Raw genomic sequence first — 15,123 nt, 5'->3', positions numbered from 1 at the left:
TGCCTTTTGAAGCTTTTTTGGGGGTTTGTTTTGTAATTTTCTGACACAAACATGGTTTGCTACAAGGTACTGAACACAATTCTACTATTTAGTGTGTTGCCTTGTACTGATTAGCAAACATGGATCCAGCTAATGGTTGAACGTGCTAGTTTTGGCTTATAATTTAGCACGCCACCATCTGATCTTAATAAGGTCAATTATGATTAAATCTTTCAACACCGATAGCCACGAAGGAGCTGAACACGACAAATGTTTGTCTGCTTTTGTGCCACACCTAATATTTTGCTCACTTTAATCACCTGAAGCCTCGGGGAAATCATGCATCTTGTCCGTGTGTTTCCACATTTGCTGTTACACAGTGATTGGTCAGACGGGGGCATTTTTGTCAGTCATTCATTTCATCGTCCAGTTGTCATGTGACAGTCCCGATCACCAGTGCGGTTCTGTTCCCCTTTGAACTGCTCTGATTGGCCTGTTTCTGTGATCAGTCTTCTCCCTCCATCCTTGGATCTGTTGCAGCACAGTTCTTGCAGTTGCAGCTCTCAAGGGCTTTGTATTCTTTCAGGGGAGAGAAGAAAGACAAACTCTTAGTGAGATGAGAGAGATTTTATAACCGGCTTTTGTCTTTTGTGCCACATGCACACGCCCACATTCACTCTCTGGAACAAAGAATGGTGTCAGGAGTGGCCACAACAGGAAGTTGCCCAGGGATTAGATCAACAGTACAAGACTCTCTGAGGCCTTTGCTCCTCCCTCTGAGGGTTTGAGCAGTCCTATACAGTAAAGTTCACACTGTGAGTCTTGAAAGAATATTTTTCAGGAAGTTTGGTGTTTTCAATATCAGAGACACAACGAGAGAGAGAGAGAGAGAGAGAAACTGACTGCACAGCTGGGAGATCAAAATGGGAGGAGATGAAATAAGTGCAGGAAAGATCGTGCTCTGTACGTGGATCCACAGTGCTGGAAGGATTTGGGGTAGCTCCCCTGCTATTTCCAGCCCCAACTCAAAGAACTGCTGTACTCTGCTGGATTTAGTGAATGTTATCGGCTGCACCATAGGAACACTGATGGATATTTTAGGGTCACTAATTATTTCAGCTCTATTCAAAGATCATTCATAGAGTCATTGCTGTGCTTGGTTCCATCTGTCCACCAGTTCTTACATTGATCTTACTCAGTTATTATACACTAAAAGGAGTGTGTTGTAGTATTTTAACAGTCTGGCTGTTCAGCCTGACAGTGCTGTCTTTATAGTTCAGGAATTGCCATAGGCCAGCAGCTTTGCACGTCTTCTCACCTATGCAATATATTGAGCTGCTGCCAGTTCACCCGTTTGTAGATTCAATGTGTTTTTCCGCTTTCATTAAGCACTTTGGCTCGACGCCGGCAGCAGCTATTCAAAGGGAAGACTCAGGAGAAAAGTGTTAAGGTGGCTGGTAATGCTCCCTGATATCAGAGCCATGTTATCTGGCTTGAGGCACAACCTGTAATAAAGAGTGTTAACATCCAGATGATCAATGGATCAGGCTTTTTTTCTCCATTTTAAACAAAAACAGCTTAGTTAATCGTGTACACACACACACAGTGGTGACCTATATTTTCTCCAGAGTCACAGAAATTTAATGAAACTTAATTAAAACTTAATTAGAGGCAGTGCTTTCTGGTAAATTCAGTGATTTAAAAAAATCCAAATTATAATCAAACGGCTCAGTTTCACATAAGAAAACGTCAAACTGAAAGTATTTAAGCCTCACTGCTTTTTGTAACTTGACACTAGCTGTCTGTTACTGGCCTACATAGCATTAAACATAATACTGTAAGCTAATAATAAGGTTTTTATATCTCTATGCATGTGTAGCACAACTTTAAACTAGTCTGTGAAAAGACTGACGGTGTATTCTACCCAGCGTGGGTTTACGGGGTCCCAGACACCAAATATTTTAACTCTTGAAAGATCAGGATTTCTTCACTGCAAGTAATTCAAACCATGCTGCAAAATATCATTGACTGTCCTCGTGTTGTGGACGGACTCATCTGTCTGATGTTTGGTGCATTTTGGCGTCTTCTTCCTGCCTTATGGTTTGTCTTTGCTGATTGGGAACACTGGACATGCTAAGTTGTTATTAAGAACAATTGAACTTGCAACATACTCACTGCTTTCGCCACTTCACCTCAAGGTAAATGTTGTTCCTTATATAGACAAGTATGCATTGGAAGGTTGGAAGCATGCAGGTTGTATTCAGATTTCCTGTTTGTTTTGAATGATTCTAATTCATTAACACATGCGTGGTGGTAAAAACAAAACAGGCTGGTGCAAAGCGGGAGTGTCAGTGCCAGCAGAGGGGACATCCCTGTATGTGCTTCTCTTATTATTGATCATTATTGTGCATTTTATGGTAGGTAATTTACCCGAAGAACATGCAAAGAATATTAGAACTTCACGAGCGAAGAGTTTTTCTCCTGCTAGCCTCAGAAATGACAAGCAAGCCATCTGGAAATACTGAAACAAAGAAGACTAAGCTGGCCAAACTAGTTACCTGCCCCGCTCCGAGCCTGGTTCTGCTCGAGGTTTCTTACTGTTAAAGGGAGTTTTTCCTTCCTACTGTCACCAAGTGCTTACTTGGCGACAGTATTATTGTCTATATTATTTTAGGGTCTTTACCTTACAGTAGAAAGCACCTTGGAGGTGACTGTTATTGTGATTCAGTCCTATATAAATGTAAGCATAAAGACTGGTGTTGTATAATATTTGTTAATAGAAATAATCATCTTGAAATATTTCTGTTTAACGCATTTTTTTTATTTTTTTTCCCCAGAGTTTCTGTGAAGGAAGACGCTTTGCCACATGATGTTTTCCAGTAAATATGTTGGTGAAGAAAGCCGGCCTCCCCCTCCATTGCACCAGGTGGGTTATCTGTTATTTCGTCTTCATAGCTGAACCGTTCACTCAAATTCATGCAGGTGGTTTAATTACTCATACTTTGTGTGCCAGTAATTGCACCAACACAGTGCTGTTCTGTAATTTTGTTGAAGTGTTTTCTTTATAATGTTAAAGATGTTCTCAAACCGTGCACCTGGATGTTAAAGTCATTCCTACTATGTATGCTGCAGAGCCCAGGCTCAGGAGTGAAATTGCATAAAACTAAGGAAAAGCAGGTTAAAGAACGTTTAAATAAAACACATAATTGTCAGCAGCTCTTTTTATGTCGCCTGTATCTGTGACACAGGCTGCTGCTATGATTGGTGGTTTCCAGCAGAACCTGTAAGTGAACTCAGGGTTTTTTGGTCAGCTCTGCCCTGTGACGCCTTCAGGGCAGAGGGCTGAGCATGTTCAGACTACAACTGAGAAACGTTTCTGCCACTGAAAGGTCTCAGAGAGAACTTTTTAATTAGATTGTGAGATGTGCTTTTTTGTGAGATTCTTTGCCTTTTTAGTTTTTGGGAGATTTTTTCTTTTCTGCAATAATGAGGACAGAATCTGCTGCAGCATAAAGAGCATGCTCGTGTTGCAGTGTTAACATACAAAGCAAAATCAAACTCAGCTGCTTTTCATTTGGTTCCCCCCAAAAAAGTCTTTGTTACATTTGTTACATTAGCTTGTCTGCATACACTGTAGCTTTTTTGGCAAATAAGCATCATAGGTTTTCTTTAAAAAGTGAATGTCTGCTAAACAAGAATAAACTCTCAAATCTGTATATTAACTTTTTTTTAAGGTGTGATAAAAAGGAAGAGAGACTGTAATTGTGATAAGAGGAAAGGTGTTTTGCAGTGCAACACAACTCATACAATAATATAAAGGTTGAAGGTAATCAAACTGTTAGAGTCTACACAGTATGGATTCCTTATCTTTCTCTGTGTGCTGTAAATTTCCGCCTGCTCTTGTACCTCCTCGTTAGCTCTGCTGAGTGACTGTGGGGAAGGCAAAGCACAGAGAGCAGTGCAGCAGCAACACTCAGCCAGATGTTCTCTGATGCGATTCCCCACAACAGGACATATTGTGATCTGACATACTGTGTAGTTGATGTGATTTCTAATTTTAGTTCTCACATAGCCTCAAATCATTTTCACACCACTGAGTCCCCCATGATGCACATTTACAACACACGTTCAGCCCTTCCTGCCTTCTCATTATCCTAATTTCCTCACAAGCAACCAAAATCTCAACCAACTGATGTGCCAGCGTTATTCAGGAGTCAAATGTAATTAGGGTTGGCCTTGAAAACGCTCACTCACCACCTTGTAACAGCAACCCAGCTGTGTGGCTCATGCTTTATGCAGAACCTGCTGCACTGTGGTCATGCAGATGTGGTTTGGAACTCTTCCCCTTTAAGGCACAGTTGGACTGGCTGAACAGGGAAGCACCACAGTCAAGTACATTTATAAATATCAAGCAAAGCCACAGTTGACATATAAAGTGTGTGTGATGGTGTTGGTTGTTTCTTTTTGGTTTTGTTTGCATGCATTGAAAGCAGTAGACAGGGTGAGCAAGGCCCCAGCACAGAACAGAGTAGGCCTCAATTTAAATATACCCTGATAACATTATGACCACCTGCCTAATGTCGTGTCGGTCACCCTTTTGCTGCCAGACCAGCTCTGACCTCCAAGGCATGGACTCCACCAGATCTGTGAAGGTGTCCTGTGGTATCTGGCACCAAGATATTAGCAAGAGTGTTCAATCAGACAAAGCCATCTTCCCTCATTGCTCCGTGGTCCAGTTGTGATGCTCATGTGCCCATTTTTGGTGCTCTCAGTGGCGAGCAGTAGTCAGCATGGACACCCTGACTGGTCTACGGCTACGCAACCCCATACACAACAAACTCTGATGTGCTGTGTAGTCTGAAGCCCAACTCGTCTGTTGGATTGGACCACAGAGGCCAGCCTTTGCTCCACCATGACCCTGTTGCTGGTTCACCACTGTGCCACTTTTGATAAATACTGACCAACGCAGAGTGGGAATACCCCACAAGACCTGCAGATTTGGAGATGCTTTGACCCAGTTGCCTAGTCATCACAATCTGGCCCGACTCGCACAAATCTGCATACTTTGCCATTTGTTCTCCTTCTAACACGTCAAGTCTGAGGACAAAATGTTCACTTAATACATCCCACCCACTAACAGGTGCTTCAACGAAGAGATAATCACTGTTATTCCATTCACCTGATCGCCTGATCAGTGTGTAGTATAAGTTATAATAAGACTTTTCACCAAATGACTTGCTGTATTTGAAACAGTTTACAATAAGAATTACTGGTGTTTGTATTCAAAGTAGGTGGGGCCCAGCTGCCTGCACCTCTCACAGTAGGGAGTGAGGCACATCAGGGGGAGCAGCAAGGCTTCTGTGAATGCTTTTAAAGCTGTGACAGTCTTTTGCATCCTGAGCTCAATCAAACCAAAGGTACAGGATAGACGGACCTTTCTTGCTGATTAGTTAAGGAAACTGTCTGCAAGTTTTTCTTTTGTAACATAACAGCAAAAATGTTATTTGTAGGGACATTTGGATCAGATATCAGTCCAAGCTTACTCAGAAAGCTAGATCAATAACAAGTTGGTCTATATTTAAGAAACCTATACTACAGAAACACAGTACAATTAGTTCTACACTGTTTATGATGCTGACAGATGGTAGTTTCAAATTTGTCATCTATAAACACAGACTGTAAGATTTATTCTGCTCTCAACCTCCAGTGTCCTTTAGTGTTGCGTATTTTGGTTGTGAGGATTCAGACCCTGACCCAGTGACAGAAATACTTCAGCCTATATCAAAGAACAGGTGCTACTGCACATTCATAATGACATTTTTTTGTGTTTTACCAAGTGTGGAGAAATAAAAGCATGGCCTACTTTACTCTCAGGCACATGTTTCAAAAACCTTTGAAGGTCACCACATATGCAGACGGCTGCGCTCTCTAATGGTCATGGTAACTACCTTAGAACTACCTTTAACTACCTGGATGTCAAAGAGTTCATTCATTTCCACACAAAGTGCTCACTGCAAGAGTTTTTGTTTTTTTTTTTACATTAAAAAAACCCATTACTCACAGAGTACGTCATGAAGCTTGTCAGGTGCTCCTTTTTACAGCTTCTTCAGATTCTTTGTCTTCACCCGTGCTGCCCAGCCTCCACCTATAATGGCCTGCTAATGGGGGCACATCCTGCACACAACTTAAACTGCCCTCTGACCGTCTCGGCTTTCTATACTTTTAGTTGATCCACAGTGAAGCAAAGACAGAATTCATTGTCTGTTAAGTGCAGCTGCTGCAGAGTTATATATTGCATCATGCGGCTGGATAAAACTACACGTCTCTGGAGCGAGGATCGCAAGTTCGATTCCCACCTGGTATCCAGTAAGGGTCCTGGCTAGACCCCCCCATGCAAAAAAACAAAACAGCCCTGGAATGGAGCCTGTATGTCTGCAGCCTGTCCGCAGTTCAGGACACAAGCATTTCACTATATGTTGTACTGTGTATGTGACATATAAAATTTGTATGCCGGCATGGACGGGGCTTTGTAATTGTGGCTATATTTCTCATTTTGTTTACTGGTTTTGATGGGGTTTAACTCATTACCCCTTGAAAGCCTACTATGAGTAACCCCAGAAGCTGATTTCTGAGCTAAACAGTTTCTGTCATATTTCAGACCTGCTCATAGTACAACATGACTGGGTTTGTATCAGCCGTTAGAAATTAGTGAGGCTGGTCTCTGCCTATGCAGCCACCCTTGGAAAAATCCAGAAACTATGAGTAATGGTCAACAAACCACAACTTTATTGACAAATACTGAGGTATCAGAACGGGAACAGGGGAGGCTGTTACATGTTGTGTTTCCGGGAGAGAGAGTTAAAGCCGGTTATCTTTGAATTTGTTGTACAAATATATAAATGTCAAAGATGCTGAATTATTTTAGTCTGAAATAATCTGTCTTTACTCACAAAACTAAAGAAATGTAAAACAAACTTGGAGATCAGCTTGATGGTGTGATTTGTTTATACTCTGATCGTTTCCCTGTAGCCATTTTGCATGACTCTCATTTAGATTGAAATTTTGATTCATTTACATTTTTCATTTGCACCTTTCACCACGTATAGCTTTACCAAAGAAGACTGATTAAAATCCATCTGGGTTTTCTCACATTGGACATAAATTAGATGAAGCTTTACAGTCATTCGCTGGAAGCTGGTAATGCCTTTGAAGCGTTTTCATGAATGCCAAATATCAGCAGGGTGCTTTCTGCACAAGCTGGAGAAGATTTTACATGCTGTACAACTGCAAATTGACTTCATTATGATAAGACTTTGACTTTTTTTCCACACTCGTGAGAATTGGTATACTTCAGCATGTTTGATGTATTGTTCATTTAGCCTAATATGTTTAGCAGACTGTGTGCTGTGTATGAGTTCATCCAAAGGTCATGTGATGATGCCCCCCATCGCCAGCTGATTGGCTGAAGAGTAGATATGAGATTTGTTTTTATTATCTGTGCATCTTATTTACCTCATTATCCAAATCTGATCCAGTTTGCTGCCAAAACAGGGGAAAGAAAAACTCCTTGTCGCAGCCACATTGACTCCAATAGGAAATAACTCCAACAAGCAGGCACTCAACTGCTTGGGATTACCAGAAGTATGGGTAATAAGTAGCACTGAAGTAGGAAACCAATAGCACTTGCCATTTTGTCAATATTTTTGTCTGAAGTGCCTACATAAGCCTGAATCAATAGAAAACTATGTCCATCACACCACAGTTGCAGGAAAACCATTTGTTGTGTTGACAGATCTCGGGGGTTTCTCACTATTTTGTCATTCACAGGCAGCTCCAGAGTACATCAGCATTCTGCGTGAAACCGCTGAACAGAATCCCTGTAATCGTTTTTTACCTGAGGGATTTCAGTTGCATGAGCTGGTGTGTTATTCAGTAATCCCTCACATTTCCCGAGCAGTTTTAACAAAAATAAAAACAATTTCAACAGAGAATCGTTCGAACAAAACGCGTATTTGCACACTTGTTCACACAGGAGATCAGAGCCGCTGAAGACAGCTTCTGCCCATGGGTGATATCCTCATTCACATTTCTCTGCTTCCAGTGTGTGATGTGATTAGGGCCTTACCCCAGCTGTGCATCAGAATATCCTCAGGGGAAACCTGCTGGTTTCTCCCAGCATGCTTTTAGAGTGGTGGTGGGGGAGGGAGGGTCACACCGTGGGGGTCCTCACAGAGCAAAAATGTTTATTTTCCAGGAAGGAAAATAATTTTAGTTCTTGACTTAATGAGCAATGGAAAAGGACCTATTGTACTCATTTCTGGCTGTAAGTTTTTTGTTTTGTTTTTTTTAACATTTGAACTCTACTAGAGTAGCTTTGCATGAGTCACGGCTCAAAATAATCCTTATTTATCTTATACTGGCACTCCAGTTCAGCCGCGGGACTGGTCTGAAGCTCGGGGGCCAGAATCAGGTCAGTGAAGGAGTCAAGCTGGACCACTGGAAAAACAACAACTTTTTGTTGTCCTTTTGAGGAGTGGGGGCTTTACGGCGGTTTACTGGTCCGACACTCTTGGGCTGTATGGGCCCTAAACTGAGTTTGACAGCCGCTGTGTAAAACAAAAGCATCAGACTTTGTGCTTTTCTGAGTAGACGCATGTTTGTCTTTTGGATGGATTTTACATCTTTCAACACACCAATGGAAACTTCGTTGAAACAGGTTGGGTTTTGGGGTTGTTTTGTATTTAGGTATTTTTGTCCTTTGCTTCTTGGTGTTGTTTTTATTTGCAGCGACAGACTGTGATCATTGCTAGATACATGGCTGCGTATCAGAAAGCCTATCTGACTCAGGCTGACAGTCCTTTCCATCTCTCCACATTCTAAATCCTCAGCAGTGACTTTTGCGGCTTCAGGCGCGTCTTTGCTACAATTTGGATCCATTTTCCTGGTTGCTTGTGAAATTGGAAACAGCTGGCAAACACCAGAACAGAGCAGCGCATGTGGCTCTAATATAAATGATCTGCTGTCACCAGAGACCCGAGAACAGGAAAAGACGACCTGTTGGTCTCGTAGAATATCAGAAGGGGCTGCCGCTTGTGAAATTGACAGTATTGCCACTTGATATGTCCATGTCGGTGATTTTTTTTTTTTTTTTTTTTTCCGGGGCTGCCTCATAAATATTAATCATCTCAGCTGTTAGTCAGCATGTGCAATCTCAGTGTGAGATTGAGATGAACCCAGAGAAACAATTAGCAAATTAAAAAAGATGAGCTTGTTTGTGGGGCTGTGCGATATGACCAAAATCTCATATCCCGATATAAGAATTCTATCGTCCTGATAACGATATAAATCACAAAAATTTAACATTTTCTGTAAATTCTGTGAATCTCGGGCAGCTCGACTTGCGTGAAGTGTTTCCAGCTGCGCGTCGTGTAGCTGGAGTCGAGTGTTTTAACCGATGCATGAAACGATACATTTTTAGACATAAGTTGTAACGGCCGCCGTTTTCTTTGTATTCATTACACGGCGTGCTGCGGGGGAAAGCCTGTTCTAACGTTTGAGTCTAAGGTTTATTTTTTAGCACCTGACGGCTCTTTTTTTACTTCTCATCCGTAAATAATCTGCTCTTTCACGTGATTCAGTTTATTTTGAAAAGTCTCAACAGGATCTTGAGCTTTATTGTGAAAGGTTTATGTGGAACATAAACAAGCGGACACGCAAAGGTGTCACCGTCGCTGTTGCTAACGACAGCGCATAAAAACAGGTGCTTGTCCGTCCGTAGTGTGGTTATATTAAATATAAGAGAAGGAGAGAACTTTAAGACATTAATATAGCCACTGCAGTGACCATCAGAACGATGAAAAAATATCGCCGTAAACAGTTTATTTTGCGACACCACGAAACAAACGATAGCGTAAAATGAAACAATAGACGTTTTTATATCATCATCATCTGATATATATCGTTATATCAAACAGCCCTACTTGTTTGTTTTCTCTGGCTAGTTGCTTTTTTCTCGGGGTATCTGGGGAGTCTCAAATATTAATAAGAATAAACAGTCCATGAATGTGAAAATAAAGTGGAATAGCAGCTTGAAGTGTGAAACTTTTGTTCATTGTCATTTTGTTTATTTTGCGTTTGTTCTAAAAGAAGCACTGAGTAGCACCAGAGCCAACGCCGAGCTGTGAAAATGAGAGAATATGCATGTCTGCAGTGGCTAGTCTGGAAGGCTAGCTATTGCATTAGCATAATAACTAATTAGATACAATTACAGTCTATTACACGTTGTTCCATTGAGGTTTTATTCACATGCTAATCAGGGTACTGTGTTTCAGCATGTACCGACATTAATAGCTGTAAATAATTAGATTTTGATAATAGAATATTTCCATAACAGATTATTTTATGGAATACAACTTTCCATGTGCGTTATAATAACATCATGTGTTTTTTTTTATCAATGTGTATCAAATTAAAGTACATTTACTGTGCCATGAAAAAGGATTTAGCCCTTCCTGATTTCTTCTTCTTTGAGCTGACTATGGGTTGCCACAATACATCATCTGCTTCTGCCCTGTCCCATCTTTCCTCTGCATTTCCTCCTTCACTACATCCACAAAGCTCATCTGAGTCCCTCCTCTTCTCCTCCTGCCAGGCAGCTCCATATTCAGCATCCTGTATCTGATATATCCACCATCCCTCCCCTGCACATGTCCAAAGCATCTCAGCCTTACCTCCAAACTGCTCACCCTGAGCGGTTTCTCTGATGTACTCATTTCTAAATCTGTCCATTCTTCTCACTGCCAATGAAAATCTGAGCATCTCCACCTCGGCCTGCTGTCTTTATGTCAGCAACACCGTCTCCAAAGTACACATCGCAGCAGGTCTCAGCACCATCTTGCAAACCTTCGTATTCACTCTGCTGCCATCCTTCAGTCACAAATAAACCTCTGACACTCATCTCCACCTTGCTCACACTCTTCCTGTCCTCTATTGTGCACAGTCTGTTACTTTAGACAGTTGTCCTAAGGTGTACAAACTCATCCACCCACTCTGTCTCTACTCCTTACAGCTTCACCTGTCTCACTTTTATTTACTCCTGTAATCTGTCTTGCTTTTACTGACTTTCATTCTTCTTCTCTCCAGATCATACCCCATCCTCTCCAGGCTCTTTTCCACCTGCTTTCTACTCTCACTGATCACAATGTTGTCTGCTATCATAGTCCACAGAGAGCCTTGCCTGACCTCATCAGTCAGCCTGTCCATCACCACTGCAAGTAAGAAGGGGCTCACAGCCGATCCCTGATGTGATCCCACCGCCTTGAATCCATCAGTCACTCCTACCGCACGCCTCACCAGTGTATCCGTCCTGCCCCACCTTCACATACTTCTCTGCCAATCATGCAGTACCACACTTCCTGTCTTGGCACCCTATCATACGCTTTCTGTTGATCCACAAATACACAGTGCAGCTCCTTCTGTCCACTGTCCTCTGTCCTAGACACCCGATACCTCTGAAGGCATGCCACCTGGACCAACCACCTTCTAATCCTCTGCACTTCCTCGCTGACTGTCCTTTTTTTTTTTTTTTTTTTTTTTTTTTTTTACTTTATTTATTAATTTTTTTAAGAAAAAGGGATTTTAAAAACCCCCATTGATGAGTGCTGACAAGACGAAACATTATTTGCATTTCTTGATATCATGCAGAAATATATGAAAGTTGAAAGAAATGTTTGTCTATGCTTCTTATTGCTGAGCCTGTAACCTTAGTCTGTTTGCACCATCTAAGCACAGCCAGCGATTGTTTCAAAGCCGCTACACTGACATTTACCTTGCAGATAAATAAAAGCTCAGTGAGATGTCATGCTCCTTTGCTTCCATATCCCTGTGAGTGAGTAAGAACCGACAGCTTTACGTCGTCACGTGTCGTAGTTTCCCTTAAAACGTTTGTGCTCATCAGACTCATCGTGCCATATTTTTCTGCGCTTGGACGAGTCGTGACTGAGGCGCCAAATGCTTTGACAACACAACAAACAGCCCAGCTCATTTAAAAAAAAACATTCAGCAGCATGAAGAATTAATGAAGCAGATCTGGGTATCCAGTGTCTTTGAGCGATGCCTGCTCATCTGTTCCAGGCCTTGTTTACAAAACCATAAAATGCTGCGGGGTAGATCTGGATACTGGCTTAAAGCCCAGATGATACGGGTGAAGTGCACCACAAGAAAAGCCTTGTTCCCATCTAAGGGTAAGGCCCCCAACCCTAAAAGAAAAGGAAAAAATCACTGTCATGAGAACTGTCCTCCTTTTAGCTTTTGCATCTCTTTTTTTTTTTTTTTTAAACTTATTTTTCCTTTTCCTTAAGCTATCAGAGAGAATATGTCATCAGGCTGCAGTCAACCTTTGATTGTTGATATTGATGCCTTTTCTGGTTACATCTGTCCAGCTGTGATTGGACAGTTTCTTGGACAGTATCAAACTCGGCTGAGTTGTCACGTTAAACAAAGACGTATTGCTGTGCTGTTGTTAAAGACGCATTCATAGGTGGAAAAGACAACACACAGAGTAGTGAAGCTAATAAGTCAGACATCGTAAGTGGGTCATTGGCTGTTTGAAAACACTGACGCTTCACTGCTCGGTCCTGAATAGGATTTTTCAGAGTTGGCTTGTGAGAGATTGGACATGACAAGAGACAGAGAAGCTGCCCTGTTTCACGAACAGTTCCCTGGGCTTGCTGAGAAAAGTCATCGAACACATTGACATAGATGCATTGGATGGAAGTAGAAGATTTGATTTGCTTTGATGTTTCAGATATCGCCCTCTAATGTAGCTCAGTATCAAAAAGACCTCAGTAATGTTATGTAAAGCTGCCTAACTGAAGATTTTTCTCAGGGCACCTTATCTGTGACAGCAAGTTAATCAGTCACTGAATTAATGACAGCAGCTGTATCAGCAGTGCTATCACTGCAGTTTTCCATTGTATTATACAGTACATTATACTGACTCTGTAATCAGAGTAATGTCTGTGACTGTTCCTGTTTGCCATCAGCTCTAAAAATGATAAACAAAACAGAAAATGGTGTCTGAGAATGGAAAGGGATATGATCTTCATCTGGATTTTAAATACAATTTTTATGGATTTTATGGCAGCAGATTAGCAGTTAGTTGAACTCTGCATAAATGGAGATCATGGTGTGGAGGTTTTGGGTTTGGTTTCTTGATGAGTTAAGTGAAGGTGAAAAAGTTTTTATTGGTGCTTCCATTTTGAAACAGTGCTGGTATTTGCTTACGAAACTGCCATGTCCATTAAACTGAGCTTCAGGTCAAAGCACATTAAGGTGACCATTTAAGGACTCTGTTGTTTGCTAATGACTCTGGATTCTTACCTATCAAAGTGCAATTATTTTTAAAAGAGCTCATCGTCTTTGAACTTTTCCCAAATGATTCAGTCAATTGCACCCTTCCATATAGCACTACCAGGTCATTTCTGCAAATACCATGGGAAACTGCTTCAGGGTTGGTGAGAGGTATAAACCCAGCCAGTAACGTGTCAAGAGCCCTAAACTAAAGTCCCATCTACATATGAAGAGATTTTCTTGTTGTGCATTGCTTTGTAGCTGAAACTTGGGCAGTTGTAGACATTGCAGGGGGAAGCTGTGTTGGTAGGTAGCTCACTTCATTTGCTTGCATCAACAGTGAGAGGAGCTTAACTCTGTAACCACTTAGATCGTCTCACTAATGATTATTGTGCCATTCCATCATCTCTGGTATTCAATTCAATTCAATGCAGTTTTATTCATACAGCTCCAAATCACAACAACAGTCGCCTCAAGGCGCTTTATATTGTAAGGTAGACCCTACAATAATACATACAGAGAAAAACCCAACAATCATATGACCCCCTATGAGCAAGCACTTTGGTGACAGCGGGAAAGAAAAACTCCCTTTTAACAGGAAGAAACCTCCAGCAGAACCAGGCTCAGGGAGGGGCGGGGCCATCTGCTGCGACTGCTGGGGTGAGAGAAGGAAGACAGGATGAAGACATGCTGTGGAAGACTGAGATTATTGTTTCAGTTTCTGTAGTCACAATGTCTCCTGCTTATTTCCATCATCCACTCGGAGCTAAGCATGTTTCTCTATACAGAGTAAGAGCGGAGTCATTCTGTTTCATAACAGCAGCAAGAACAAAATTGGCCGGTGTGCACGATTCAAGAATCTGATAGTTTGTTTTTTTGTTCAGGGTAAGAAAGGGTAAGTTAAGGTTATATTTTTCCTTTTTATGTTTCTTTTTAAATGATGGCTTAACCAGGAGCAGCGAGCTTTCATAGTGACACTGCTTTGACACCTTGTGTGACTTCAATGAGCTTCCTGTGGAGAGAATGCTTCACCGAGCGCAGAACAAGGAAAATAAAATGGATTTCAGTGTGGCTTGATCCGTTCGGAAAATGGGAACAGATCTGATGAGCGATCGTTCTAAAAGCGCTTTCATCATGGCTCGATGTGAGACTTTTTGTGGCTGTTTTTTCCCCTCGGCTGTGTGAGTGTCAGAGTGACACTTAAGAAGCAGACAGAGATGAAGTGCTCCCACCCTACAAAGTGCTGTCTCATTATCTCGGGCATGTCAAAAAGCCGCCTCTTTCTGAGGGCTTCTAACTGCTCCCTTTATGCATTTTTTTTTTCTTCACACCAAAGCGACGGCACTTTAAAAACCCATTTAAAGCAAAAAATGTTCCACAAACGAGACTGATGTGGCACCCGCTCCTTGCCATTATTTATGCTGTGGAGAGAAAATGACTGGCTGAGTGGAACTCAGCCTTGGCTCTCGAGAGGATCACAGCCACGTTCCACTTGGTAAATTACAGAAGGGCATATTTGCATTTAATAAAACGTCATTGATGTTGCCTCAGAGCTAAATGAGATAACTTTTCGTACACGCCTTAACCCCTTAAGCCCAAAGCTACCTGGAAAGGTCATCCCAGCATTCAGCCGGGAAGTATGAGGTCTGAACAGGTCAATGGATATGAGAAATGAATCGGTACTGGTAGTAGCAGTTGTAGTATAAAGGTGAGTGAGCAACCCTTTAAAGTAGTACAGCTTTAGTTCATACTTACCCTTTTTGTAATTTCCTTGTATGTCTGGATCAAATTTTT

General features: G+C 41.7%; 1 protein-coding gene across 5 annotated transcripts in view; it reads left to right on the top strand.

Moving 5' to 3' along the window:
* Window positions 1–15,123, top strand: part of LOC101478180 (thyroid hormone receptor alpha) — a 106,189-nt gene that overhangs the window by 9,416 nt on the left and 81,650 nt on the right. For all 5 annotated transcript variants that reach the window (XM_076882894.1, XM_076882896.1, XM_076882893.1 and 2 more), the window contains exon 2: window positions 2,817–2,905. The gene's annotated coding sequence lies outside the window, so the exon portion shown is untranslated. The remainder of the gene's footprint in view (window positions 1–2,816; window positions 2,906–15,123) is intronic.

This window comes from Maylandia zebra, linkage group LG4 (genome assembly GCF_041146795.1).
Source record: "Maylandia zebra isolate NMK-2024a linkage group LG4, Mzebra_GT3a, whole genome shotgun sequence".
Lineage (NCBI taxonomy): Eukaryota > Metazoa > Chordata > Actinopteri > Cichliformes > Cichlidae > Maylandia > Maylandia zebra.
The sequence above is the reverse complement of the archived record's forward strand: the minus strand, read 5'-3'. Positions and strand labels throughout refer to the sequence as shown.